The 24,989-nt window shown below is 42.4% G+C and overlaps 1 long non-coding RNA gene across 2 annotated transcripts; it reads left to right on the top strand.

Annotated features, from left to right (window-relative positions):
* The first annotated feature begins 6,649 nt into the window (after positions 1-6,649).
* Positions 6,650-10,793, top strand: LOC135981738 (uncharacterized). 2 transcript variants are annotated; one of them, XR_010598905.1, is made up of 2 exons: positions 6,650-6,862; positions 8,895-10,793. It is a non-coding gene; the product is annotated as an uncharacterized LOC135981738 (long non-coding RNA). The 2 variants fall into 2 exon arrangements; XR_010598906.1 differs by having other exon boundaries at positions 6,695-6,862; positions 8,879-10,793.
* The last annotated feature ends 14,196 nt before the right edge of the window (positions 10,794-24,989 follow it).

Genomic DNA, 24,989 nt, shown 5'->3' with positions numbered 1-24,989 from the left:
GGGCCGGCTCCTCGCACCAGCCCACCAAGCTTGTGCTTGGGGCAGCACCTGGAGGGGGGCGGCTCGTTGCCCTCCCCCCGGCGCTCCGGCCGGTCGGGGAGAGCGGAGCCCCGGCCGGCTCGTCGCCCTCCCCCCAGCGCTCCAGCCGGTCGGGGAGAGCGGAGCCCCGGCTGGCTCTCGCCCTCCCCCCAGCGCTCCAGCCGGTCGGGGAGAGCAGCCCGCGGCCGGGCTTGGCGCCCTCCCCTGCCGCGTTCGGGAGGGGAGGGAGGCGGCGGGAGGCTTTTTTGCCTGGGGCAGCAAAAAAGCCAGAGCCGTCCCTGCCCTGATATAGGGTAATTTCCGGACAAACTTGTCCACTTGGAGAGGACTGTGCAGTCAAACCAATGGAGAGTTTGAGGAGCATGAACAGTAAATATTTCTTTAATCCTAATGGCCAGAGGGCACATTAGAAAATGTTGGCCACATATTTAGAGAAACTGGTTAGAAGGTAGTTAATGAGTAGACTCCCGGACCAGAAGATCTATTGATGCAGGCTAACAGGCACAGCTTGTATTTATAAAGCTATATATTTATTTCCCTCTTTGTGGCTTTGTCTATGCCTTTACCCTGGTGTTAATCAGCAAATGTGAGCTCTCTCACCAGCACACCTTTTTGCCATAGACTTATGTTTGGGGCATGATTACTTTTGCTAATTAAAAGTCAGGGGCCTTATTGTTCATGAGATTTCCCTTGGGCTGTGGCTGTTTCATGTTCTATGATAAGGCCAAGGCTTGAGAGATAAAGTAGATACCTTGAGTGAATTAAGTTTGGTGGATGAAGATCTTCCCTCTGATCCAGGAAACTTTTAACTGACTCAAACATGCAAACTGAGTTTCTCTGGAAGGAACTACTCCTGATTCGAGATTATCTAGTGTTTAATTAGTTCTCAAGTGCTCAGAAATATTCCTTAACTATTTGTTCCAGTATTTGTTCTGGTATTTATATTTAACTAACTGGTTTTGAATTGGACAGGATGTCCACTTTTATCCTTAGAAACTAGAATCACTTTTCCAACTTACAGGTACCTCACTTTCAAAGATTTTTTTTAAATTATCATTCTGCAGTTTTCATGGGGGTTTTTGAGAACCCTATATTGACACCTTATAGTCCTATTTATTTCCATATATTCACTTTGTCTACATCCTTACTCAGTAGCCTCTTATCAGTCCCTTTCCTTTGATAAACATCTAGATTTTAATAATATTTTTAATATTGTGCCATGTGAGAATTTAGGCTGTGCAGAAAGAGGAAATGGGAACAGAGGAATACTTAGTTTAACATATCTGTTTTTTTAATTTGTTACTAGGGTGACCAGATGTCCCAATTTTATAGGGACAGTCCCGATTTTGGGGTCTTTTTCTTATATAGGCTCCTATTACCCCCACCCCATCCTGATTTTTCACACCTTCTGTCTGGTCAGGGAATGATGGGAAAGGGGTACAACTTGGAATCCAATGACATCCCAGTGTGATGGTGAGGCCAAAAGGGCTAATGTTAATCTTGGATGCATCAACAAGGGAATCTCAAGTAGGAGTAGAAAGGTTATTTTACCTCTGTATTTGACACTGGTGAAAACATGGCTAGAACACTGTGGTTCTAGTGTCCACAATTCAAGAAGGAAGTTGATAAATTGGAGAGACTGTTCAGAGAATAGCCACAAGAATGATTAAATTATTGGAAAAATGCCTTTTAGTGATAGACTCAAGGAGCTTAATCTATTTATCTTAATAAAAGGAAGAGTTAAGCAGTGAATTGATTACAATCTATAAGTACCTTCACGGGGAACAAATATTTAATAATGGACTCTTCAGTCTAACAGACAAAGGTATAACATGATCCAATGGCTGGAAGTTGAAGCTAGACAATTCAGACTGGAAATGAGGTGTAAATTTTTAACAGTGAGGGTAATTAACCTCTGGAATAATTTATCAACTGTCATGCATTCTTCATCACTGGCAATTTTTGAATCAAGAGTGGATGTTTTTCTGAAAGATCTGCATAGGAATTATTTTGGAAAAGTCCTATGGCCTGTGTCATACAGGAGACCAGACTAGGTGATCAATGGTCCCTTCTGGCCTTGACATGTATGAATCTATAAAATGAAAGAGCCTGACAATGCCATGTCATAGATTCATTGATTCCAAGGCTGGGAGGGATCATTGTGATAATCTAGTCTGACTTCCTGCTACCACTTTGGAATCAATGAATCTATGACATGGCATTGTCAGGCACATGTCATGTTATTTTAATTTAAAAAAATTAAACTGACTAATCCATGCCAAATTCCCATTTTTTGTTGCTAATTTCAAATTTAATCACCATATCAGTGTTCCCTGCTTGTTATTTTATGCCTTTTTCCATTGTTGAGTAACACATTCTATACATTACTATTGTTTAGAATGAAATGATTCTACCCGAGTTTTATCCCCTGTGACAAAGTTCCTCCTCTATCTTGGTGGGTCCTGCGCTTATTGGCGGATTTTCTTGCCTCAGAGATTCACCATGTGGGTTGGGGAACAGCCCAGAGACCTTCTCCTCTGGGAGAACCCACAGTCCAGGTCAATTGGGAGGTTTGGGGGGAACCCAGGCTCACCCTCTACTCCGGGTTCCAGCCCAGGGCCCTGTGGACTTCAGCTGTCTATAGTGCCTCCTGTAACAGCTGCATGACAGCTACAACTCCCTGGGCTACTTCCCCCTGGCCTCCTCCAAACACCTTCCTCATTCTCACCACAGGACCTTCCTCCTGGTGTCTGATAACGCTTGTGCTCCTCAGTCCTCCTCCAGCAGCACAGCACAGCACTCCTGCTCCCTCTCTGCTCCTTGTGCCTCTTGCTCCCAGCTCCTCACACACACACCACAAACTGAAGTGAGCTCCTTTTAAAACCCAGGTGCCCTGATTAGCCTGCCTTAATTGATTCTAGCAGCTTCTTCTTAATTGGCTCCAGGTGTCCTAATTAGCCTGCCTGCCTTAACTGGTTCTAGCAGGTTCCTGATTACTCTAGTACAGCCCCTGCTCTGGTCACTCAGGGAACAGAAAACTACTTATCCAGTGACCAGTATATTTGCCTTCTACCAGACTCCTGTACCCCACTGGTCTGGGTCTGTCACACCCCCCATTCTATTCTTAGGCCCTGCTTCTGCGTAGTCCCACTGACGTCAGTGGGGCTACTACTGGGTGTAACATTAAGCAAATGCATAAATGTTTTCAGGATTGTGAACCTAGTTTCCTACCATTTAGGTTGTACCCACATTTAACTTCTGTCAGTGTGAAAAATGTCTCAGTTTACTAACATTCCACAATTTTGTGACCAGTCCAACATATCTTCTTTTTTTTTTTTAACGAGGGGGAAAAAATCCCCATCCTTAATTTTTTCCATTAGGTTCTTGAGGACCTGGTGTCTTCATTCTACTGCAATGTGTTGCTGCAACATCTTGGAGAACAATTAGTGAGGTAAGAAAAAACTGTTTTTCGTGATCTTGCTTCTGCCGGTACAAATTAATGTGTCTGACTCACAGTGATCAAACCCAGGGAGGGCAGAAGTAACTTCAGAAAAGCCCATGCATTCCTGAGGAAAAGGAGGATTTGTGTTTCCACAGCTAGGAATCAGGATAGTGAAGGAGATCCTTTTCTCTGAGATCTTCTTCCACCTTGGATTGCCAGGGGCTCCTAGTACAGTAAGCTGAATGGAAAGCCACTTATCTTCTTTAGAAGGCTGAAGTATCTGCCAGGATTCGAACCTATGAGTGAGACCATTAACCCATCCCCTCAGGTTCTAAATAGCATTATACATAGCTTATGGATGTTTTAAAAACTTCAGCAAAATCGTTAGAGATGCCAAGATTTATGATGCAAGATTTAAGAATAGGAGGCATTTCATTGGATAAAGTTGCCGCAATAATAAAATGTAGGCCTACAGAAATATCCTAGTAACATCTTTATAATAAGCTACATATTGAAATATGTTACAAAAGCAGTAATGGCTCTTAATATTTAGTAACCGTTCTCCCGAAAGGAATAAGTTGGCAAAAATTTTCTGCCCAAACTAAAACCAGCAATATCAGAAATATGTGCTTGATTGTCAAATTATACTGGGGGCTGCAAAATTAAAGAATCATAGCAGCCTAAAAAGTACAGGCTGTTACACAGAATACAGTTCTCCAGCTGGAGTCTTCACTAAGTGAAAGATCTTGACTACCAATGCAGCAGAATTCCCAGAATGAATTTACCTCTTTATCTGCTGGAGAGTACCTTTACATAGCTGGTATGAATAAGACCAGATACCAAGATATAACCTTTGCTATTCAATGATAGAAATACCTTCTTAACATAATTTGGGTCATTTTTCAAGGACAGAACTATGTGGAGGTAGGGAAAGATTGTAGCTAATCTCTAGACTAATCTCTAGATGGAGCCACAGGGCATCAATCTACAATGTGAGCTCTACAGAGAAGGAAATGGCATATACCTTAGATCGGCTTTCACTGAGGCTTTCAACTGAGGAAAGACACGTTCACTGCAGTTTTAAGCTACATGTAAAGATCTGTCTGATTTCTTATCTGATTTATAGATTTTAATGCCAGAAGGGACTATAGTAATCATCTGGTCTAACCCAACTCTATAACAGACCATATGATTTCAAAATTGGACATAAAATCTCTTAGAATTGGTGGAACTGATTACTGCCATTCACATACGTCCTTTTTTGCTCCTATGTTTCTTTGTCTCCAATGTGTCTGCTTTGCCAGCTACTTAGCTTGCCTGTTGTCTTAGGAAAAATATGGTTTCTCACCTATTTTATGTTCCAAATACTCAGAAATTATCTATGAAAACTGAAAAATTGTCATTGCTACCAAAATTTAAGTTATTCAAATTTTTAAACAGATCCAGAACTAAACTTAGAACATTTGTTTCTTTTTTCATTAAAGGAATAGCACAGTCTAAAATATGACTTATGAGTAAAATAACCCTAAACTATTATAAAAACTTTCATTTTTTCAAAAACTTCAAACATATGTTTTCATAGTCTAGATCACAGCGTAACACAGAAATTGTCTAATGGATCACTTTCCTTTACATTCTTCTTCACATGACTTGCCTGCCACAACTACAGCTATTGCTTTTTGTAGAAAAGTAATATTAAGAAAGGGTTTCTATGTTTTTAGCTCTCTTTAGATGTGATTTAGCACATGGATACAAAGAGCCAGAATCATGTGACCACATGACTCTTCCCTAGTTTGGGAAAACCAAAGCAGCTACCTTCAGTGCATCATCTGAAGCTGGGAGGTGAACATTAGAACCAAGTTTCTATAACTTTTATAATACATTAGCCATGGTAATGGACCTTTATGATATTTCAGTGATGTGTTACTCAGGCATCGATGGTCAGCACATATTAATGTATGTTCTCAGAGTGAATGAGGCAGATTCAGTTAGGTTTTGTAAGTAGAGGGATATGGGTAGATTTGGCATTCTAGCTCATACAAAAAATGGATAGTCTTGTGGTTAAGGCACTAGACTAGACCTCGGGAAATCTCGGTTTGTTCCTGGCTCTGCCACAGATTTCCTGTGCATCCGTGGGTCTCAGTTCCCAGTCTGTAACTTAGGTACACTTCCCTTGTTCACAGGGACGGTATGAGGAAAGATACATGGGAGGTGCTGAGATATGAGTGAAATGGAGGCTCTGTACGGACACTGGGATAGATTGTGAAATGGCGAGTGGAGCAGGATGCTGCTCTGCATCCTATGATGAGGGCAAAATATGACCTGTGGAGCAGAAGAAGATGGTTGACTGTGGGGAGGATCTGATCTCCAACCTGTGGTAAAGAGAACTTTGATTTCAATAGTTATATCAGAGATGAATGTAGCTTATTGTCTTTAGCTTATCTCATTGAGGGTGCATCTGTATATATTTCACAGAAAAAAGGCAGAAGTAAGGTTACCTGTGCAATTTTAATTCAGCCCCCTTGTGCATATGTATTATAGTACAGTCTTTAATTACATGATCTCATGCTATTTTTTTCACAGGACCGCTTGCCTCATTCAGGGCACATGATGGATGGTGCTCACTTAATGAGGAGCTATTCGATATTTTGTTTTATCCTTCCTTGTTCAATGGATGGGCCCAAGCCTTATTTACTGCATGGTGTTCTGAAAACTATTATTAATTTCCTCATGGGCTTTTCTCTGGCATTCATCACTACAGTAGGGTGTCTCACAAACACTAATTTTTCTTCACAACATACCTGTGAAGAGTGGGGGTGGTATTATCCCCATTTTATGGATGGGGAGCTGAGTCACAGAAAAATGATGGTCAAGAGTAAGATTAAGTCTGACATTCCCTAACTTTTGAATGCTTGACTTTACAACCTTAATAATTGTAGGGATGCATAGCTCCCGAATCGCTAGCCCACAGGCGCGGCAAACTGCTCCCATGGCTACGAGGCTGGAGTGACCTTCAATCCAGCGTTTGTGTTTGGGAAACTTATTTGGCTGATTTGATTGTACCCTCGCAGCTGGTGTTCACGCGCTCAAGAGATGGGTTCGTTATCTTATGTGCATGTATACTGCCTGGCTTTTCTATGCGCAAGAATGTAACCACTAAGAAGAGTTGTAAACAAAGTAAGGAGAGAAATAAAAACCCCAGGAAAGTTTTCCTGGGAGGCTTTTTGCAAGAGGCTTGTAAAGCTCTCTGGCTACCAACAAACCTGGCGTTCTGTTTCCTTTCCTGTGTCGTCACCACAGCTGGTGACCCCGACGTGATACCCCTCTACTCACCGGCTGGATACGCCGAGCGCGCCCGCGGCTGTTTGCCGCCCCTTATTCGTGAGTATGGGGGGGAAACTTTCCAGTGCCCAGAAGGAGAACGCAAGAGAGTTACAAGAGATTATACGACAGCGATCATGTGTCGCTGTCCCGGTCGCTCATATTGAGGACCTCCTAAGGGAAATAGATCGCCAGTGCCCCTGGTATCCGGACTGCGGGTCATTACAGCTTTCTGATTGGATACGGATTGGGATCACCTTGTATAGTAAACCCCGTGCCCCAGTTCAGTGCCTGCTGCTCTGGCAGCGCTGTAAGGAGGCACTGGAGGGGTTCGGCCCAGACAGCCCCAAGCCGGTCCCCCTTTTGCCCCCAAGTGATGGGCCACCCCCCTCCTGCCCACAGCTGACCCTCCCTGCGCCGCCGCCCGTGGCGGCGCCCCCCTGCCTACCGGTCGGGCGGGGGGGCGCTGTCGCCGCGGCGGTGCGGCGAGCACGTGAGGCCGGTCTCTTGACCGACGAGGAATCCAAGTGTGGGTTCGAGGCGTTTCCCGTCTCTTGGCGAGATAATGGAAATGGGGGGCAGATAGTGGACTGGGAGGCTCTCCCCTACTCGGTTCTGCGCGAGCTCCGCAAGGCGGTTCGTGAGACCGGGGTGCGGTCCACTTTCACCCTGGGGATCTTGGAAGGTGTGTCAAACGGTTACTTCTTGCTCCCCCAAGATTGGAAAGATATGTGTCGCATGGTGCTGTCTCCCGCGCAATACGTTGTGTGGGACAGCGAGTACCAGCGAGAGGCGCTTGCGGCAGCAGCACAAGGTGGGGGGGCTTATCTTGCTGAGCAGTTATATGGCACAGGGCAGTTTTCGGGCATCCCCGAGCAGGCGGTGGGCATGCCCCAGGTAGCTTTTCCCATCATTGGCCAGTGTGCCCGTCGCGCGTTTCACAGGGTCCCCGCTGCGAGCGAGTTCTCTAAGTCCTTCGACCCTGGCGGAGTTGCTGCAGGCGTGTACTGATGTAGGCACTCAAACCCATCAGATGGCCCTGCTGGCAGCTGCCCTGCACAAGGGGCAAAAGCCTCAGGGGAACTGCTTTAACTGCCACCATCCATATTGATGATTAGGCGTACGGCCCTCCCCCTCCGTTGGCTCACTGACGAGCCCGTATGGGTTGCGCAGTGGCCGCTTTTCCCCAGAATATGTGCAGTGTATATTGTAGCAGAAGTAAAGGAAATGCAAACCTACCAATATAGGTTGTGTTGTCTTGTTCAGATCACTGGGTGTTTGAAAGCAGGAGTTAGAAGTAAAAGGCAATCAAAAGACTGGGAAAGTTAATTGTGTCCCTTTTAAGTAAAAATCTTTAAGCTGTGGATAGCTTTGGATTTGGAAGCAAGCCAGAAAGCATTTGTATTAATGCAAGTTTCTAACTAATAAGGTAGAAGCCACTGAAATCTGGGCTGCCTATGAACAAATACAAGGAAACATTTTAAGCAATGACTGACTGCCCAGAAGGGGTAGACCTCTGTTCTTTTGTTTTTCAGATCATCAGAGAAAACGGATGCCAGTTAAACAGCATTCAATGTACCATGCATTTACTGGCACAATAGGGATTATTTTTGTGTTTTATGGCAAAAATTGTTGTTAAAAATTGCATACCAACAGTCTTTGGAAGCAAGGACATGAAAGGTTAACCCACTCCCCATATTGTCCATGGGATCCTTCTGGCTACCTCAGATTTCTAGCCAGAGGGCTGGGGAGGGAGGAAAGCAATTAGACACCTGAGGTTGTACCGAGTGCACTCCTCAAAAGTGGGTGTACTTGTCCCGGTTTGTTGCTCCAAAGCTCTGTAATAAAGTTATTTTACTGGAAGAGTGAAGGTTTCCTTTGTAGGTTAAAAGAAGCCAAAAAAGGGAGAAGAGGAAAAAGCACAGAATGAGTTAATTGAGAGGAAAATACAGCTTGCAGGCTCATCCAAGGCCACAGCCAAAACTTGGCTGACCCCCAAGACAAGGGGGGGCTTAAATGTGCCCGAGCAACTATGAGATTTGCAAAACACTGCCAGGCATTAATGAAATGTGTTAGGTTTCTTTTCTCACAGGTAGAGAAGTGCTACCCAAAGACCCTAGCACCCCTGCCATTTATTAAAACCAGGAGACTGAGTCTATGTAAAGTCCATCAACGAAAGACTGCTTTGGCTCCATGCTGGAAAGGCCCTTTCCAAGTCCTGTTAACCACCAACACCGCTGTGAAGTGCCAAGGACTGACTGCCTGGACCCATGCTTTTCACTGCAAAAAGACCCCTCCACCTCGGGAGGACTCTTTGACTGATGATAAGCCTATTTCTCCTTCTAGTTCTGCTGTGCCGTCTGGACAGCAGGAAAAAGGAAAAAAAGACAAGGTGAAGTGCTAGTAACCTCTCCCTTGTCCACTGACAGACCTACTGTTGCTCTGAATTTTTCCAGAAAAAGCAAAACCATTACAGGGTGATGTGCTAGTAACCTCTCCCCTGTATGATGCTAAACCACATTGTTTCAGGAAAAGAGAAGAAGGAACACTTGCTTCCTTGAAACCACAAAGTCCAGGAATTCCTGACTACAAGAGACATTAAGAACTGACCCTGGTGAAGAAACAAAGAATTATACACTAGCAGGAAGAAACTTGTGGGACCCATGCTTGGGAACGTGGTATTGATTGGATTTTGGGGTTTATTCTACAGGCTGCGCCCTGTGTTTTGAATAAGTCCTTCAGTATGTATTGTCTTCCCTAATTGGATTTTAAATGATAAGTACCAAAGGCACCTTGTTGCCATTGCCCCTGCTATCTCCTCTACTACACTATTACCCCTGTAATACATCCAAATACAGACAATGACCCAGAAGTTGCTGACAGAGATGGTATTGAATATCACTGAAGCTGGGAAGGCATTGCAGTGGGATCTAGCATGTTCAGGCTTGGCCCACTGCCCTTACAGACACATCAGGAGTACCATCTGATCTGTGGCCATAGAGACATACTTGGAGACTTTCTAAGTAGAAGTGCAGACGTTCTCAATGCTCCTTCCAAGCATATGGACCGGTTGAGGGGGTGTGGCCTCCCACATACCGAATCCTGCCGGGTCCATGGGGAGGATGCATGTGGGATTAAGTAATTCACCAAAACATCTGGGAAATTAGACTACCTGGTATGCCCAGTTAATTTTAGTCAGTGCTCCTGGGATTACACCTGACAGGACGCTTACTTTTTCAAGTTAATGACAGCTATGTGTATGTTAATGACACCATATTACAAGACATGCAAGGTCTGTTAAGTACCTGCCTTGTTCCTGTCTGCAAACCACCCAGCAACATCTGGGGTGTGAGACAGTGAAAGAAATGTGTTGTTTTAAGCTTACTGATAATAGTAACCGTATGTAATAGCAAATTGATATGCTAAAATGTTATGCTTAAGCCATCCGCCAAGACGTTTTTCCTCCTTGGTGGGATTATATTTAGTTATAGCCACCCTTAGAGTGGATGAAGACCCTTTTATAGTATGGGGTCTTAGTTTTGATGTTTGATGTTTTACTTTGCTGCTTTGTTTAGTGTATACCCAATCTAGTGGCATTGTGTATGCTACCCTGCGAGAGTGCTTTGTTTAAACACCGCATCTATAAAATAAAACAGGGGGGGATGTAGGGATGCATAGCTCCCGAATCGCTAGCCCACAGGCGCGGCAAACTGCTCCCATGGCTACGAGGCTGGAGTGACCTTCAATCCAGCGTTTGTGTTTGGGAAACTTATTTGGCTGATTTGATTGTACCCTCGCAGCTGGTGTTCACGCGCTCAAGAGATGGGTTCGTTATCTTATGTGCATGTATACTGCCTGGCTTTTCTATGCGCAAGAATGTAACCACTAAGAAGAGTTGTAAACAAAGTAAGGAGAGAAATAAAAACCCCAGGAAAGTTTTCCTGGGAGGCTTTTTGCAAGAGGCTTGTAAAGCTCTCTGGCTACCAACAAACCTGGCGTTCTGTTTCCTTTCCTGTGTCGTCACCACAAATAATGTTCTTTTAACATTGTTTGTGTCTAATTTCCTAGATTAAAAAAAAAGGCAAATTGAAAAAAGAACTGAAATTCCATCATGTAACTTATTGACACCCACATGGGGTCAGCAGCAGGATTGGAACTGTTATATCCACCACACAGCTCCAGTGGCAGAGGTCTAACAGAGTAACTGATAGCAATAGAAGGTTGTCATCCTGTATGTGAACCAGCAGCAGTAAAGGGGGATGAACACTTTGCCAGTGGGTTTCAGACATATTTGATGACAGCAGAGGAATGAAAGGTGAGACTCAGGAATCTAGGATTTCATTCCAGGCTCTGATGGGGAGTGTGCTCTTGTGAGCACAGACTTCTGCCCCATCCCCTCCAACTTGTCCCAGTCCTGTCTCTTACCCTTCCCTGCCTTCTGATCCCAATCCTGTTTATCTCACCTAGCCTGTCACAGTCTCCAGTCCTGAGGCTTCTTATCTCAGTCCCAGTCTCCTGGTCCAGCACATCCTAGTCTCCCTCACCAGACTAGAGCTGAATAAATTTACTGATTTTTTCAGTTCACTGGCCAAACTGAAAAATAAAACAAAGCTTGGTTAATTTAGAATCAAAACTGATTTTTGTTTCTTTTTCTCACTGAAACACAAAAAACAAAACACTTTCATTCCATTTGAATCCAAGATGTTAATTCAAATAAACATTTCTAATTTTCTTTTCTTTTTCTTTTTCTGGCTGAAACTATTTGCCAAATTTGACCCACATTCGCAAATAATGTGATTAGCCTGAAAAATACATTTTTTGACAAATTTACTATTTGCTGAAAAAAATTGCCCAGTTCTACACCAGGCTTCCCATCTCTATCTTCCCCCCATGAAGTCCCAGTCTCCTTGTCCAGACAGTCCCACTTCCTACCATTCTCAGCTCCTCGTCTGATCTCTCTCCCTACCCTGGCATCCAGTTGCTGCCCTATCCTCGCTGGGTCCCAGTCCCAGTTCTTCTCCTTGTCCAATCTGTTTCCCCATCGCCCCATGCACACAGGCTCCTTGCCCCAATCTCGTTGCCCAGCCAGTGCCAGTTCTCCCATCACAACCCAGCTCCTTCTCATATGTCTCCCCTCCCCAGCTCCTTCTCATATGTCTCCCCTCCCTGTCCCACTAGTTGTTAGTCCTAGTCTCCTCCCCTACCCCTTTGGGTCCTCATCCAAATTCAGTCTCCCCCAACACCTCCATCCCCACATTTCCCTCTCCAACTCCTAGTCACCCTTCTTCCCCCACACCTAACATACCAGCCACCAGTCCGTTACCACTCTCCCACCTTCAAGGCCCTTGGTCCTTCTGCATTTGAATCAGGCAGCTTCCTCCTTCATGTTACTTGGGCCTACCATGGGGGCACTAGGAGAACAGGGGAGACAGGCTCCTGCTCTCAGTTCACATACTTGGATCCAGACCCAGCATGGCCCAGAGCTGCAATTGCAGGGAAAGCTCTGCTCAGTACCAGGCTAGTGCATGCTAGAATCTTTGGGGAATTCAATTGCTAACATCTGAAGTGTCTACTGAGCATGTGAAAACTGCAGTTTTTCAAAGTCTTGTAACTTGGTCAAATTTGGGCAGATTACAGGGATGGCACAAAGGCTACCCTCCCAGCCAAAGTTCAAGCTTCTGTTCACAAGCAAGGGTGTGGCAGATTTTATCAAAGCAAAGATTGCCAGAATTTTTTAACCTGGGCAAACATTTTTGTCTACCATCGTTCTTGGAAATGGCTGGACTGTTTTGGCTGAAATTAAACATAAAATAAAATAGAATCAGTTGGAGGTAGACACATGGCATAGAAAACAGGAGCCCAAACAGCTGATGTTCGGCAAAGTTGTTATAAGCAACTGAAAACAGGGTCTAATGGGAAATGATGAGCAACTTTAATAATAGGCTGTGCTACCAGTCCATCCTGTAATTTTCTATTGCAATTCCAGGGTTTCCTCCCAAAGGTACAGCCATTCCTTTTCAATTTCTCCCCTCTCCCTGCAAACTTCCCTCCAACTTTTATAGAAGATCATTGTCACGCTGACTGGAGTGGCTCACAACTGTGAGTGCCTACCTCAAGGCAAACTGTCAGAAAACAGGGAAGACACCCCCAAATTAGTGGTGTGTTCTATAATTGGATTTCACCAAGCCAGTAACAAATGTGAACTCCTGGATCATTGTATCAGTCTTACCATAGTAGAGTCACAGACAGTCCCCTTAGACTCTCCAGTCTATCTTACCACACTAACAAACTGAACTTTGTGATAAAAGGTCACAACCAAAAATCACATCACATCAGGTTCCTCCCTGTCCCAAGAGACCAGTCACTTATCCTGGATCAATTGGCACTCTAGATTACACTACCTACATGGGCTTTTCCTTTGATGATGGAGAGCGAGGAATGCAGTTTGAGTCTTTGACCTCCGATCACCACACACAATGTCCACTTGCTTTGAAATTAACACTTTTCTGTTAAAGTTCTTCATTTGCATTCCACAAGGCTTCTTTCTCATTTGATGACTTGTTTGATGGGTTATTTAGCTACAGGGATATGCACAGTGTAGAGTAGATGTTTGCTACTACATTATAGCAGGGTACAGATATATGAAAACAATGCAAGTAACATCCAATTCATTTTCATGAAGTTTAAACAACAACTATACTCTTACACATTTAGCAATCACTTTGATCTATACTAATGCACAATGAATTGGCCTGGCTATGCATTTGTAAGCATTCAGTGAGGTCTGGGGCTTTGGCATGAGCTTTCACCTGGTCTGCCAGTGTCATAATCACTACCACATGAGCGCTCATTCTGGGATCATCATTAAATGGAGAATTTAACTGGGGTGTCAAACCATAAAGCAGGTGCTTTGAGGTAAGCTCAGAGGGGAAAGAAACCTCCCTTGTAGCAGAAGGGCAAAAATTCCCTTGATCTTGCTAAATACATATACCATGAAAGCTAGCCTTTGGAGGTTTTAGACAGGTGATGTGAAGCATTACCACAGGGATAACTGACTTTATGGTTGATAAGTGACCAAGGGTTCATTGTGAAATCCTTTAATAATCCTTTAATGTTGTAGCTCTTTCAGGTGGTGGGAGGGATAATGAACCAAACATTGGATTATTAACTCACTCAGAGGGAATATGAGCTGGATTGATGTTGGTTACTTTTACTCAACACAAGCTGCATTGTAGCGATAGTGATCTGGCTCAGCACAGAGAGACAGACAATGTTTTGGCTGAATAGGCAAGCTACCACATGTAGCGTTACAACCCAATATTTTTGAATCCAAATTCCTTTAAACACTAAGATATCACAATGCTGTGGAATCTGTTGGCTTCTAAGAGCAGGCCAACCTCTCCTGTGGGTTACAGCAGGAATATTAGCTGTAGAGAGAGGTTTGTCTTGGGATGCAAGTAGAAAAGGAAATGAGCCATCTCTCACTGGTTACCCAGCACATGTTCATGGATAACTTAATATTTGTGAAGAAAGCTATTCAGTAGCAGGAAGCCAGGTAGTATCATATACACGTTGTATACAGTAGGTTGCAGATCAGGCTCTTGTACCAGATATGGACTGGCTACAGAGCTTCCTTCCCAGAGAGATGCACAGAGATGTGTTCATTATAAGATCCTCTAATGCAGTGGTTCTCAACCTTTCCAGACTACTGCACCCCTTTCAAGAGGCTGATTTGTCTTGCATACCCCAACTTTCACCTCACTTAAAAACTACTTGCTTACAAAATCACACATAAAAATACAGAAGTGTCACAGCACACTGGTACTGAACAATTGCTTATTTTCTCATTTTGACTATATAATTATAAAATAAATCAACTGGAAGATATATGTTGTACTTACATTTCAATGTATAGTATATAGAGCAGTATAAACAAGTCATTGTCTATATGAAATTTTAGTTTGTACTGACTTCACTAGTGCTTTTTATGTAGCCTGTTGTAAAACTAGGAAAATATCTAAATGAGTTGATGTATCCCCTGGAAGACCTCTGAGTACCCCGGGATACATGTACACCTGATTGAGAACCACTGCTCTGTACTGCGAGGTACAGCTGCAGTTAGCTTAAATGAGGTATATTATGCACAACACCTCCTAGCAGCTGAACAGTATAATACAGTTTAGCATTCCAGTCAGAGGAGCAGTGGTAAAGACCTCTGCAGCCAGACAGAACCAGCTTCTGGGATGATACTGCATTTCTTATTTTATTAAAGGTCTCTGTTCAGAGTTGAAAGAAAGGAATCCATTCTTTATTATAGTCACGTGACAGTACTAGGTGCCTGTGATGGGTGCAAGAGAAACCTTGGGAATGGAGGTTGTTCATAACTTTGAAATGTTTGTAACTCTGAACAAAACATTATAGTTCTTTCAAAAGTTTACAGCTGAACATTGACTGATGCAGCTTTGAAACTTTACTATGTGGAAGAAAAATGCTGCTTTTAACCATCTTAATTTAAATGAAACAAGCACGGAAATAGTTTCCTTGTCAATTTTTTAAAAACTTTCTCTTCATTTTTTTTAGTAGTTTAATGTTTAATAAGTACTGGACTGTATTTCTTTTCTTTCTTTCTTTCTTTCTTTCTTTTTTTTTGGTCTCTGCTGCTGTCTGATTGCGTACATCCATTTCCAAATGAGGAGTGTGGTTTAACTGGTCTGTTCATAACTCTCAGGTTCTACTGTAGTAAAATGAGTAGATGACCTGGGTTCAGGCCTGTGTATTCCATAACGGAAGAGTTACTTTACTGGCATCAGTGAACAATCAGCTCTTCATGCAAGATTTCATCTCCCTCCTCTGACACTGGTGGGATAGGGAGGAGGAGGAAGCAGGGCACCCACATTTCACATTCTGGGAAATGCGCAAGAGGATGGTCCAGTTTCCTCTCAACAAACAAAAAACTGCTGGATCCCACTCTGCTGTTTGCACCACATTGAGATTTCTCACCACCTCATCAACAGATCCCCCACTGGAGTCCAGTGAAGTCCCTTGAATCACTTGGTGTTTCCTTTTTTTTTCTTCTAAATTTCTTTATTACTTTATATAGAAAAGCTTCAGCATATGATAGTAAAATCACTGGACTTGTGACTCCTATGGGCACAGCATCTCTGACATGGTTAGACAACAACAGAATAGGAGAACACCACTTTTGTGCGGATGTGACAGTAAAGGGTTAACTTTCCCTTGCCTTTATCAAGGATAGTCTACAAGATAATAGCTGAGTAGTTTTGGCTGCTTCTGTGGGCCCCTAATAGCTCAGTTCAGTGGCCATTAGGTCTATGCAATCTGGCACCTCCATATATTTGTAGAAGAATGTCAAATTCATTGACTAACATGTCTAGCTTACACTCAGCCTCCCTCAGCATGAATTTCGTACCTTTTTAATACCAGGACTCATTATGCAGAGGCTGCAACTCCAATTGCTTTGATGTACTTCAGCAGCTCTGAAGGAGTCATTCCAGCCTACCAAAACAATGATTTAAGAAGAAATCTTACCACAATAAGCAGGAGTGCAGTACTAGCATCTCCGTTTTATTACAGCTGGAGTTCAGTCACTGAAAAAAGGTAAACAGAAACACTATTGAATTACCTGACCTGAAACTTGTCAGCTCATACATGAAATTCAGCACCTACTTCTTAAGTCTATCCTGGGGATCACAGATCCATAATCTTAGTGGTGCCAGCCAGGTGGTCCTCTCACGCACTGTATTACAGTGCTAAAGCAGCTCCTGCCCACGTGCATGAACAGCTTGTCGAGAATATGCTTCATCCAGCTGTTGTGCACTAGAAATGTACCCAGCAGGTGGAAAGGTGACAGATGAACCAATTAGCTAAAGAATATTGATGGCAAGAACAGGGCAAGGTTGACAGCAGAAGGCAGGTAGCAGGGAAAGAGAGGGAAAAGCAGTTAGACAACAGGAAAGGGAAAAAGGGATGAGAAGAGGGAAAAGGAAGTAAATATGGAAAAAGTGGAGAGAAAAGAAAGAAACATCCCAACATAAGCAGCCATTTCTTGGCAGTCACTGAGACAGCCTGATGAAAAATTAAAATAAATTTGAAATTTCAAAATTTTAAAGTTGTTTCTGTTTTGCAGGGTTCAAAACAGACCAATTTTTAATTTACATTTCAATTAAATGTTTGTGAAAGTTAGTGAATACATAAACATTTCAATAACAGTTCATTGAAATGATTATTAAAATTGTGAAAAACGGAAGTCCGTTATTTGCAAACATGTTAGGTTTTTTTTGGGGGGGAGGGGGGGGCTATTTTTTAATCAAAGAAAACTTCAACCTGCTTTAGTCACTGAGAGAGAAAGTTACCTAAAAAAGAGCTGATCCCATATCAAGAAGTGGTAGGAAAAATAAGGCAGGCCCAATTTATCAGACATAACACTGAAAACAATTATGGGAAATAGAAGACTGAGGCTACATCTACACTACGGGGGGGGGGGTCGATTTAAGATACGCAAATTCAGCTATGCGAATAGCATAGCTGAATTCGACGTATCGCAGCCGACTTACCCCGCTGTGAGGACGGCGGCAAAATCGACCTCTGCGGCTTTCTGTCGACGGCGCTTACTCCCACCTCCGCTGGTGGAGTAAGAGCGTCGATTCGGGGATCGATTGTCGCGTCCCGTTGGGACGCGATAAATCGATCCCCGAGAGGTCGATTTCTACCCGCCGATTCAGGCGGGTAGTGTAGACCCAGCCTGAGTTTCCAAGGGATAGAAGGCTTCTAGGGAAGAAGGCAAAGAAACCAGGGAAGGGTCCCAGCTCAGACATTCCCTCATAGACTTGGAGTGAAAAGCTCCATATTTATTTTCTTGGTATCTCTTTCTCCTTGTATATACTTGCCTTATCATTTATTTGGATGAAATGCCAATCCCTACTATAGGGCTATATGGATGGACCTGCTGACGATTATGTACTTTTCAACCTCTTACCCATTTCTTTTCCATCTAAATGCCAAGTTTCCTGTTACTTACTCAGGAATAATCCAAAAAGGGGATGATGGCATAGATTCAGGAAAGCCAATAGCGGTATTTCACTTATTCGGATTTGTATACATCTCAGTACCAAATATTTAAAACGTGTTTTATAAAGCAATTTCTGTCTACCTGGGCTTTTGCACTGATCAACATCAATGACAGGGAAAACAATATTTTTGCCTTTTAATTTATATGAATATATTGTTCATGTTTAGCTCTATTCTGACTATGTTTAGCTAAAACTAAAGTTACATGCACCGCACTTATGGAAGTACCAAGAACCAATGCTGTGTTCTTTAAACAAAAGAATCAGTGAAAGAGCTCTGAGCATATTGCAACACAGATACATTAAAATAATTAAATCTGCTGTTGGAACCTTAAATATTTATTTTAAGGCAGACCCTAATTCGAGCTTTCACAGACTCAAGACTGGTTACCAAATAAGGCAGCAAATGGCTCATTTCCTTTGACATAAACCATTTATTTCAATATTATTAAACAGGCACTCGCCAACCAACCAAAAACTTGACATATTGGCGCCAGCTGTTTCACTCCACAGCTTTCTGGATACAAGCAAAAAAATCAAAATAGGAAATATCTTTTATTATTTTTACAGCACCTGTTACCATAGCAGCAGAGCAATTACTTACAGTCACAAAATGAACAATTTTAATTTACACAAAACCACCCAACTTGTTGGCATTAAAAACATCATCCTTTTGTAATAACCAAATTCAAACGCAAATAAACCAGACAAAAGCTAAGCCAAACAAAAATATCTGACACCATGCTATGAAAGTTTCCTAGGCTCCAGCGGACTTCCAAAGAGGAAGGACTTCCTAGGGCCCTTAGCTGGGAAATCCCTGCTGCTGGGCTTGGAACCTTTAGCCCTCAGGAATGAACAGCAATTGATTCTCAGCTAGGGAGGGAGATAGGCCAAGAAAGCGACTCCAGCTAACCAGGTCCCACACCATTCAGGACCTTTACGGATAGTTTACAGATACAATTCAATTACCAATAGAAAGTCAGTGCAAAGAGTTGAGCCTTCAATAGGGGGCACTCTGCCAAATGCCAGAGACCAAAACACCACAGGGAAGAGAGCCCATTCCTTGGGAAGGATAAACTATTTGCAAGGATTCACTTTTCCGACCAGATGACAAGGCCTCAGGGCAGGGAAATCCCTCTTAGGCTGCTTTAGAGCTGATCAAAAGTTTGCTGCAAACATTTTTTCAAAATTTTCTCATGAAGAAATGTTTTTCATCCTGATTAGAGAGTGCTTGACATTTTGAAAATCTGCTGATAGTTTGCAAATGTTTGTCTGCATTTTTCTGTTGGAAAAGCAAGCTGTAGTCAGGGAAACCCAGGGCTTCTGGTGCCCTTCTGCTTGGTTAGATGGCTACAACTTAGGAACTGTCTGTCTGAACCAGTACTGGCCAGCCTGTTAAGAAGTATCAGCAAGCAAACAGGGCATCGTTTATGTCTCTATGCTCTATAACGCTTGTATAGCACTTGAGTTACAACTGGGACAGTCGTGAGCTGTTCTGCTTCCCATATGGGCCCCTAACTGGAGGGGAGTGAGTCTCTCTTTACCACCATCCAATACAGTGGTATTGGGCAGTTTTCCCTTTTACATTGACTTGGTGGACAATACTTATCCTCTCAGGTGCCAGGATTGTTGTATCATATGAAAAAAAATCCAGAACTGGATGAAATTTCAAGGAGCCACTGCTGGTTAGGACACAAGAAGTCCATGTATCTGTATTCCCTGGTTCAAAGAGCTTTGGTGTAGATTTCAAAATTCCTGGATAGGTGCCTGAACTTTGGCTGTCTGGAGACAGATAGGTACAGAAGGCAAACTTCCTAGACTGTACAAAAGGGGTCAGTGAAACCTTGGCCAAATTTACAACAAGTATTAGGAACTAGTACAAGTCTAATGGCCAGTAGGGGGCACTTAAATGAGATCTCTGTAAGTGTTTTGGAAAAACAGCAACCCTCTGCCAAACAGGAGAGCCCAACAATGGAGGTTCAAGTGGCCTCCTGTAAGTCTATAGAAACAGGAGATGGTCAGGATGACCAGGCAGGTAATTTCTTTTTGAACCTCTGGATGATAAGGGGGAATGAACAAAAGAGATTAGCTCTTTCAGCCAGAAGCTAGATGGTTCCTATCTCCAAAATGATTTCAGTGAAAATAGAGAACATAAATGTATTGCTTCAAGTGAAGTGACATCATAGGCCTTATGTCAAGAGGTATTGCACCATATGGCTGCATCTAAAGTGCTTTCTGAACCAAATCTTCAAGGGAATAAATTCAGAACCTAAAGAACCATTAACAGGAAGAGCTAAACTGAGGGAGGACGTGTGCTCTTGACTGTGGGGCAGAGAAGGATCTAACAGGCTTATTTTTAGTTCAGTTGGTGGCGTCTTGGAATTGGATGTCAACATCCAGTTTAACTACGAGGGGGCCTTCACCGTTAAGGAGGAGGCAGGAAGGAATGAGAGAGAGAAGCCCATCTCTTCCAACTTTAAGGCCCTTTGAGCATTAGTTGAATGTAGCTAGTGAAAGCCCGTGGTCTACTGAGACTTCCTCTTCCACCTCTCAAGCCATGACTGTGTGGAAGCTGAAGATTTTATTAATTGGTTCTGCTACTGGGTTCAGCAGCTTTGCACTGAAAACAGATTTGAGCATGTTGAGTTGCATGTTGAGCATGACTCTGGCTACTCACATTTTAAATTCACTAGATGGAGGAAAAACTAAGCAACAGAATAATTTAGGAAACTGTGTGGCACCTCAGTACTTATAATGCACACTCTGCTGCAAAAGTTTCTTCTAGACAGCCTAATCTCATTTTTTTCAGAGTCTAGGCGAGTGCAAAACAATCCTGTATTTCCACTGCGTGCTTATGAATATTCAAAGAGTGACATAAGTAAAAACTCATCATGTTAGACTGACTGTACCCACTTGGAAGAGTCACTATTGTTTGAAACAAAGCCTTCTGAAAGTGCATTTATCCTGCTATATATGAAGTGATTCTTAAAGGGAATATAAAGCACAGGCTTTTTAGATTATAAAACTGAGTGTGTTTAACCTGTCAGTTCCCTTTATTGGCATAACATTCCTAAACCTCTAATTTTGACTGTCATCCCTAAATTTATTCCATTGTAGCTGAAAAAGGGAAAGGAGAGAGAGAGAAGCATAGTAAGGGAAGACCACTGCTTTAAATGGGAAGTTTATATACAGCTGCATCCTTCTCTAGGAGGATTTCATAAGTTCATTACCCACTATCTGAAACTTGTTTTCATAAAAATAAGAGGGTGCTTCATTCATATGGCCAGCCATGGATTATCTATGCATTTATATTGTTATGGGTTGGGATAAACCTCATTGAAACTAGGGGATGTATCCATTGCCCTTCATGTTAGAAGCATGAAGCTCCTTTTTGGAACCAGGTAGTTGAAACAATAGGGACCCCCCAACCAAAACACAGTGACACGTCACCACCTACAACAAAAGCATATGTGAAGCAGCTCAGGAATTTGGACTATGTGGGTGGAGGAGCTTTGCTGGATATTATTTTAGTAGAGGTGTGTGAGAGTGAGTAGCAGGAAAGACACCGCAGAAACCACAGACAAAGAAACGGAGCAGAAAGCCAAGGATACAGCCAAAACAAGCCTGACCTTGAGGAAAGCCTGGGGAGAGCTTTTGGGTGAAAAGTGCCCACTGAAAGAGACTTGGAACTGTGAGCAAAAAAACTGTCTCCTGTTTGAGTCTGCCTTTGTTCAGAGAAATAGGACTTTGTACAAACAGGATTGCACCAAAGGCCTGGTCCACACTAACCCCCCACTTTGGACTAAGGTACGCAAATTCAGCTGCGTTAATAACGTAGCTGAATTCGAAGTACCTTAGTCCGAACTTGCCGCGAGTCCAGACGCGGCAGGCAGGCTCCCCCGTCGATGCCACGTACTCCTCTCGCCGAGCTGGAGTACCGGCCTTGACGGCGAGCACTTCCGGGATCGATCTGGGATCGATTTATCGCGTCTAGACAAGACACGATAAATCGATCCCAGAAGATCGATTGCCTGCCGCCAAACCAGGAAGTAAGTGTAGACCTACCCAAAGAAATAACTGACTGTCATCATGAAAACAACTTGCAAGACCCTACATTTTGGCTAACTGCTCAGGTCAAAAAAGGGGTAACAATATCATGTTCCTCATCATGATATCAGAACATAAATTATGATCAGCTTAGCTTCACATATCTGCACGATTCACTGCATCGACTCCTGCTTCTTGATGATTTCAAGTTGAAGTACCATATAAAGCACACGGGGTACCCTAGTGGCGGTGGCGACAAAGGCACAGATAACTGTAGCAAGTAAAGGATAACTACTGTGCTGGATTGGATCACTAGTTTATCAACTGCACTTTCTTTCCTTTGGAAATGTCCAACATCCAGCGCTTCAGAGAAAGCAAAAGACTTGATTTTCCCTACATTACAATGTGTAACTGTAAATATTTTTAATTGTAACTTTACCCACTCACTTTAAAAATGCAGCTGCAATGTTTAACTCTAGGCCCTCCTGCAGCAGTGCCTTCCACAGGTTGACTAAATGATTTAATTGTTTCCTTTTACTTTACTTTAAAAGTTGCCTGTCATTCATTTTATCAAGTACCCCTTCCTCATGCATTATGTTGAGACAGCATGAAAAACAGACTGACTAGTTTCCTATTGCCTTTCCTAATCTCTAAATATCTACATTCTCTGACTCTTCTGTAAAGGCTATAAAATACTGATTGATGCCCCGCTCCATCCCTAAATCCCTCATAGTTCTATCCATTTTCACTACTGCTTCTCCGAATCTTTCTAATAGTGTGCTTATCAGCTACACTTTCATACGCAGTAATGGCCTGAATTTGAGTTGTTGAGCATCTACAGCTCCCATTGATTTCAGAGATCATGAAAAATCAAGCCATGTGATTTTCTTTTTTAAAAGACTTCCATCTGCATGTGACACATGACATGTTACAAATCTACTCTTAGGCACCTGGCATATGAAGAGTCAATTACCATATTATTTACCACCTACTTAATAAGCTAAAATTTTGGGTTAATTTTAGGAGTGTTTGCAAAGGTTAGGTGGCTTTCATAGGAAAACTCCAAAGTCATTTCACAGGGTGGAATTAACTAATTTTCTGAAATTTCACAATCAGAGTTGGCAAACGGGCGTTTTCTACCAAAATTTCAGCCTCTTTTCTGTTTAACAGAAGGAGGGGGGAGAGAGGAGGAGAGACACTTTTTTGTCAAAGGAAAAACAAAATGCCAAGATGTTCTAGATCAGTCCCATAGGTTCAACTAGGTTTCCAGTGCCCATTTTCCAGCTGTCTTCCACCCTATTCAGGGCTAGCAGAAATACCATGAAGAAAAAAGCTTTACACCTGAAAGATTGTTGAGTTTTTGATTAAGCTGCCTCATGTTTGTTTTAGTGCCTACACCCTATAAACAGATTGCATAGAATGTTCCTTAGCAAATCTTCTCTGAAACTGCAGGTACAGCCCAAATAAACTGGCAATGAGATTTGCTTGACAGTCTCTTCAAATACAATATTATTTGACATCACCAATAGGCAAACATTTAAGGTCTGTATTCAGTTTCCAAGCAGCTCTAATATGATGCTACATTCAGAACAGAAAAAGGATTAGTTTATTCTCATTGCATTGTTGCATGTACATTTTTTCCTATGTGAAATATCTCAATGAATTGCATATATATATATTTATTACAAGTTATTTCTGTAGTTGGGAAAATACCATACAAGATCCAGAGCGGGCAGCATTTCAGTGGTCAGGGAAGTTTATTTTAAATCTGTATAGACTTACTTGATTAGCATGCCCTAAAATTCTTTGAGTTGAATGATGCTATATAAAATATAAGAAATAGTGTTTACCGATAGGAGAATGGCAATTGATATTCCAGTTCTTCTAATATTTGCTATCCCTTGCTTTTGTTAGATTTGGACAAAATAACTGAGAAAATATCAAGTTACAAGCCAGGAAGGGGAAACATCACCACTTTTACAATGCGATGACTGATGTCACTCAAACACTACAAATCATTTTTTTCTTTGAACTCTAAAACAGGTACTGCAAGTGTGAGTTCCTGGAAGAGAACCAGGGATTATCAAATTTCTAGTTGTACACAATACTTGAAGTATTGCTTCACCAGCTTTTATTAATGGATTTTAAAGAACATTAGACATTGCTTGTGCACTACTCTTTACCTAGCAGGAAGTTTTTCTAATTACTTGCAGAAAATTAGCGGCATATTTTTAAAATAATATTGGCCTAAAGTAGTTTGTGGCTGTTAAGGATTTCATTTCCTTTAAGCAGCAATAATCCATGTGGAGGAGACAATTGAGCTTTCAAGCTGCAGTTCCTAGGAATTCTTCCATCATGAATGCAGAATTTGCTCATTCTATTTGGAAGCGGTTTTGGGTTTCTATCATAGGGGATCCCGAGGAAACACCAGTACAGCTCTTACAGGAGCCATGTTTCCAGGGACTTCCCTACTTTTACTCCTCCAAAAGATATCTTGCCCTCTGATGGTATGAAGCAATCACAAATTAATATATAGACAAAATGTATGTTGGTTTCCCCAGAATGTTTGGGATGGGATGGGAGAAGGAGAAAATCCAGGGAAACCTATCTCTCCTCTTGCCTATCTCCCACAATTCTGAAGGCAGTCCCCCAGAGGAGCTACCATAGGTTTGGGCAGGAGGAGGGAACTGAATCTACTCAGAGCCAGATTAGTAGAGGCAAATTTTATGAAAGGGAGGAAGATCTGGCCCCAAAGTTTATTGATGATATACAAATAGTGGATTTTATATGGGAGTAACTATGCCACCCAGTGGAAATTTTTCCCATTCTAAATATGCTCATTATTAATTGAACAGTAATTGCATATATTAAACTGCAAAATGAGATTAGATCATTAAAAATATATACAATTACCCTTTTATCTAGTACAGAAGTAAATTTATTGAAGATTAAATGTACTATAGTTTCCACCATAGAAGTCTATTTTTCATGTGTACACGTAGCTGGTTTTTAGTGGCAGAGTTAATACAATCAAAGGTCTGCTTCTCATTTAA

Source organism: Chrysemys picta, chromosome 2 (assembly GCF_011386835.1).
Source record: "Chrysemys picta bellii isolate R12L10 chromosome 2, ASM1138683v2, whole genome shotgun sequence".
NCBI lineage: Eukaryota > Metazoa > Chordata > Testudines > Emydidae > Chrysemys > Chrysemys picta.
This window is presented reverse-complemented; position numbering and strand designations above follow the sequence as displayed.